The following is a 6,240-nucleotide window of genomic DNA, read 5'->3' as shown; positions in this document are numbered from 1 at the left end:
TCTTGCACGCCCACACATATCATAGCAACTTCCATCTCCTTGTAGTAATCTTCTACGCTTCTCGTCCCTTGGTTAAGATTTTGGAGCTTTTGCTAGAGCTTGCGGTGATAGTACAAATGAATTAATCTCTGGCGCATCACTGATTTCATTTCGGCCCACGTGCTGATGGGTCGCTCTCCATTTCGCCTCCGAGTTGTACTAAATTGGTCCCACCATATCATGGCATAGTCAGAAATCTCAATTGCTGCCAACTTGACCTTTTTGGCTTCGAAATAGTTGTGGCACTCAAACACGAGTTTTATATTCTTTTTCCACTCGAGATATGACTCCGGGTCTGATCGGCCTTAGAAAGGTGGCATTGTCAATTTGATGTTTTTAAGGTCATCATCGTATCTCTCACGTTCTCTTGGGCCATAGTTTTGTTGGCCTCTCCACCGGTCACTTATATTAGAACCTTGATCACTCTCGGCATTTAGGTTCAAACAACTTATCTTCTTGGATTCGTCCCCAGCCTTAGTTTCTCAGTGGACTTAGAGGCGTCCTCTCTCGTTTGGCTCTTTCCTTCATGTGGTCAAGCATTTCTTATATGGGCTCGAGCTTTCTATAGAATATTTGCTCACTTCACGCAAGAGAGCTTGGAGATTGAGATCCGGTACGTTGCGAGCTGGTTGTCTTTCAGGTCTATCCGCCATATTTCGCTTCGGGCTCCTTGACATAGAAAATTTATAGTCCTCACCACAATAATCTCACAACTCACTCAGAAAGAAAATTAATGATTTTGCACTCGCGCTCGTGTTTGCACTCGTTTTAAGGATTTTTTTTCTCTCTAATGCATTCACACACTTGTGCCTTTACCACTCAATTCTTTCTCTCGTGATTTCGTAATTCGTCTCTTTATGACTTATTTGTTGCCTAGGGGGTCAGTTTCAAAGTGGCTAACAAGGGCTATATTGTAGAGGGTGTAGGGTAGGCTGAAAGAAAATAAAATTCAATTTTTAGGGTGTGGCGTGAAGGTAGATGACGGTAGTAGAAAGGGAACTTGATGATCGGAAATAACAGAAGATGATTATAAAACTTCGACAATTTTTTTAAACTTTGAATTTTTTTTACGATATCACGAATTTTGTACACAAAATATTTTCTATATACTTTCTTTAATACACGAGATAATAATTTTTTTTCAAATTTTTTTCGAATTTTTTTCACGAACCTATCTCGGGATGGCCTCGAACGTCCATACTTCTCGATTTAGTAGCTCTGATACCAAATGATGTGAACCGGCTTGGTGATGTTGAGTCAAATCACTTAAGTTGCTTGATCGTCATCGAGGAAGTATCGTTCGACTTAAGAAAAGGACGTATTAAGCTAAGTATGAGCGGAAGTTGACAAAGTGGTTCTAATGATAGGCTAGGTTTGATTTTGGTAGGTTCGGTTTATCAAAGAAATAGGTAAATAGTTGATAGATAGGATGGAATGGAAAAGTGAACTCAAGCTCCAAGAACGACTCAATACTATAAGGAGTATTGCCCTGGGACTTATATCGCTTAAGGTGGTTAAGTGGATGATAGAAGATGGACCTTGACCCGTTACCTAAAGAGGTAGGAACCAAAGGTATAATTTGATGGATGAACGCCACACCAAGGCTGGTGATAAGTTCAGAAAGGAGTTCGGGTTAACGCCACTTGCAAGCTAGATAAGTCAATTGAGACTCAAACGAAATAGAGAGGAATAAACCTCACAAGAATAATGTTCATTCAATAATATGACAAAAGTCTAGCATACATCAAATTAGCTAAATATTTATAGCCAGAAACAATGCTAGCCGAATAGGCACATTCATGACTTAATGGCTAAGTAATTCATCTTAAATGAGCTGGAAAATTCTAGAATAAAACCAAATAAATTCCATGTCTATATTCAGCTCTTTAGAATGCCATTGGACAGCTTCTAAATGAAAGGAAGTCAGCTGAATGTAATTGGAAGAGTTAGGAGCTGATTGGCCATGTCTATGTTCGGCCAAGTGCTTAAATGAGCTTCTTTAATCCTGCCTTGAGAAGCTGAACGTGTAGTAGCATTTTAATGGGAGTTTTGGAGCACGAACAGCCCAAATAGTGTGAATACTTGAACTCTAAAAGCCTCCAAGTGTGAAGGGACGAAATTGATCAACCACTAGCTAAATAGACTCCATTTGAACAGCCTTGTCCATTGAGCTCTTCAAACAGCCACTTGGAGAAACTCAGAACAGCAGTTGAGTTAATTCCACTTAATACTCTAGCCAAAAAAATGCTGCTCTTTAATTCTGTTCCATGCACTTGAGCTAGCTGAATTCAACTTGTGTAAACACCTATAACATGAAATAAATTCTATTAAGACATAATAATTTGCTCAATTACTTTGCCTAAACTTAAGACACTTTAATGAGCTGTTTGAGCTAGGACAATTTAAAATGAATCTAAGACAAATTAAACGGCTGTAGGATTCAAAACACATTTAATTACTTAGACACATTAAAATCATGTACTAACTATGACATACTTAAAACATGCATTAAAATTAAACACATTTAACACTAAATTAATAAGACACATTTATGAACTGAAACTAAATTAACTAATTTAATTAAACAGCTAAGTTTATTCCAGCAACTTAAAATGCATGAAATTAAATAAAATAGAATCAAGCCCAATGAGCTAGCATCTAGCCGAATTGAGCTCGATTGAGCTGGAACAAGCTAGATCAGTTGCAAAAGATTGCAAATGATGTTTGATGAGCTAAACCAAGGTGTTCCGGGGGTGTAGTCGTATCAACAGCTCAAATAATGAGTATGTAGGTGAAGCATAGTAAAAAAGCTATGCATGTGTGGTGATAGTATGTATGAACTACTACATGAATAGAAAGTGATCGGTAAGTATGCAGGTATAGGAATATATGAATGGATTAGCTATGCGTAAACAAATCTGGGTAAGTAAATTCTGGGTAAAATGTCTCTTTTGATGCCTCTGGTAGGGCAGTTATATTGCTAACCAGATTTGCAGACCACAATATGAAAATAAGTGTAAGACCATGTGGTTGAGACCCATGGAAATGTATGATATGAAAACACTCATGGTGTAACCTTCGTCAAGATAAAAATAGGATTGGCAGATCACGATATGAGAATGTGTATGTCCATGTGGCTGAGACCCATGGCAAGATATGACTATATGAATATTCATGATGATTCCTTCGATAATGTGTAGATCAAACTGACAAATCACGACATGAAATTATGTATAAAACCATGAGGGAGAAACCCATGGCACCTACTGTGAAAGTTTACTGGGACAGTAAACACGTGATTCTGTATTTCTTACTATGTGGTGTGATCTGCTAAGCATTTGTGGTGTATTCTATATGAATTTTGTGATAAGTTATGTATCATTATGTTGGTGTATTCGATGATATCTATGTGATACAATATAGTTATCTACCTTTGTGGTAAGTTCTATATAAATTTTGAGAATTTTTTGATAGATAAGTATATGGTAAGGGTATGTACATTTAAAGTTAATTTGGCTGAATTAGTTTTGTGATGTAATCAAAAGAGTCTTAAGGGAAGTCTCTTGAAAATAAGGGCATATTTTTATGTTCAAAAAGAGTATCTGGCATGGTAATCTGTTAGTCTCGAATATGGGCATATTTGTAGTCATAAAAGGTATAAGCATTTGCCAATTTGAGTTTGTTTGAGTTACATAGTGATAAAACTTGAGTATTTGGTATCTGTCATATTTGAATGGTATCCTGACTCTTTCTGAAATCTTATGGAATCTGAGTTGATTGACATCTTGGTTTATCGTAGTATTTTGTAACAAGGTTGCGTTGGGATTCCTCTAAATAATCTAGAATAATTCTCATCAATATGAGTATGCATTGGTTTGAGTCAAGATATGCTATGATTATCAAACTTAGTAAGGGTATCTACCAAATGAATAATCTGTAAGTAGTATCCGCCAAGAGAATAGTACTAGTGATCAATTATTCTGGAATAAACGTTGAAGGTTGTTTGATGATAATAGAAGAGATTGTATCGTCTGGTAAGATTTAAAGATAGCCAAAGAGTTAAGTGAAAAAAATAAGTAAAGAACAGTAAGTGGTGTATAAGTAAGTATAAAGTATATATATATATATATATATATATATGTATATATATATGTATATATATATATATGTATGTATATATATGTATATATATGTATGTATATGTATGTATATATATGTATGTATATGTATGTATATATATGTATGTATATGTATGTATATATATGTATATATATGTATATACATATATATACATATATATATATATAAACATATATATAAGCTATGAAGGTATCTGCCAAAGATAGAAATGGTAATCCAAAGAGACGAAATGTAGAAATTCAGCAAGAAATGTTTAAAGGTATTTTGTGTTTAAACTCACTAGGTTTGTATAACTTACAAATGTTTTATTTATGTTTCAGGTATTGTTGTGAATGATTATACCAAGAGGGACGATGCTAGGAATACGCCAAGGAAGGGGTGAACTGGGTTGTTATCCATATAGTGGTCAATCTAGAAAAGTGGTCAATCAAAACAACAAACTTATATATACAACCAAACATGCATATCTAGATTAACACTTTGCATGCTTCAACAGTACAACAAACATCCCACAACAACACAGTACTAATATAAATAAAACAAACAATGAGGATTTGAGTTTAGAAACTTACCAGCAAAATAACAGAAAGTTGATACAGATTACATCTGCTTAATTTTGCCCTTATCGCTTGATCCTCCTCTTTCTCGGTTGGTTAAGAATAACAACCATATCAGAATCAAAACGAACGTATACATAAGAAAACCATGATTCATTTGCATGCAGAGAAACTTTAAAGATTAATTATAACATTAATCATCACAGTACAAATTCAATGAATTAAACTGAAATCCTCTATTTTTTTTTTGTTTTTCCTCAATCCAAAGATACAGAAGAGTTAGAAAGATTTTTAGTTTACTAAATCCTTAATTTTGTAAACTAATACATTAGTTTCTCCCCCTCTCTATGCAGATTGCTCTTTAATTTTTCTTTCTTACAAAATAAACCAGAGAAGAAGATAGAAGAGATTAAATGAATACAAAAATGAGAGAGAGCTCCCCAGAGAATGATGTCCATTTCCTATATAACCTTCCCACACTCGTTCACCGAAACCAATTCATCAGCATGCAATTAATGTTCTTTATCATAATGTTTCCCACTAAACAAAATACTCAGTTCTAATGTAACGTGACTAGTAGTTGAAATCTAACCAATTACCAAATCAATTTCCAAGGTTCACAAAATTACACTAAAACCCTTATAAACAGAAAGTTTTATAATTAAATACCTAGAATTACTGTTGTACAATACCATTACATATCATCACTATGTTTCGATATTATATAATATTTGTATGGCAATCTCACATTCACATGCATATCAAGTTTCATGTTTTTGCTTATCTTCTACATGTTATTTAATGAGTTCACAACTTCAATTTCACATATTCATACAAAATCATCATATTCATATCATCATTTATACTATCATCACATCTTTCATCAATAGCAATTTCAATTAAATATCAAGTCTTAGGTAAATCTTTCATGAAACAAACCACCAATGTCATCTTACTCAATTTAGTACTTGGTTAAACCTTTCCTTTTTATTAGGACGGCCCGATGTCATCTTTAGCTACATTCACTAATTCAATTACAAAAATAGTATTAGTTTCTACTCAATCACATGAAAAACATATAATAAAACATATTTTGCATTTTATTCATTTTAGTCTTTATATCCAAAATGTTCATAAATAGTTAACATCGGATCAAAATATGATTTCATATCTTTTCACTACGGATCCAATACTCTCAATCCATAGCACAATTTCCTAACAACTTTCATTTTATTTAATTTAGTCCCTAATGTCATAAAATTAATTATAGGGCTTAGTTGAGTTTCTAACCAAACCTATCACTTTTCATTACATTCTAACTTAGTCCTAACATAGCTCAAGCTTACTAACCAACAATCTCATCACATTCAAGCTTAATTTCATCAATTATTCATTAAAAAAAACTTGATATATACTTAATAACTTGAAAATCTAACACTTGGGTCTTTTAAGTCAAGGCTTAAAATACCATAATTCATAAAAATACACAAAAAAAAGCATGGAT

Source organism: Gossypium arboreum, chromosome 2 (genome assembly GCF_025698485.1).
Source record: "Gossypium arboreum isolate Shixiya-1 chromosome 2, ASM2569848v2, whole genome shotgun sequence".
Taxonomy (NCBI): domain Eukaryota; kingdom Viridiplantae; phylum Streptophyta; class Magnoliopsida; order Malvales; family Malvaceae; genus Gossypium; species Gossypium arboreum.
This window is presented reverse-complemented; position numbering follows the sequence as displayed.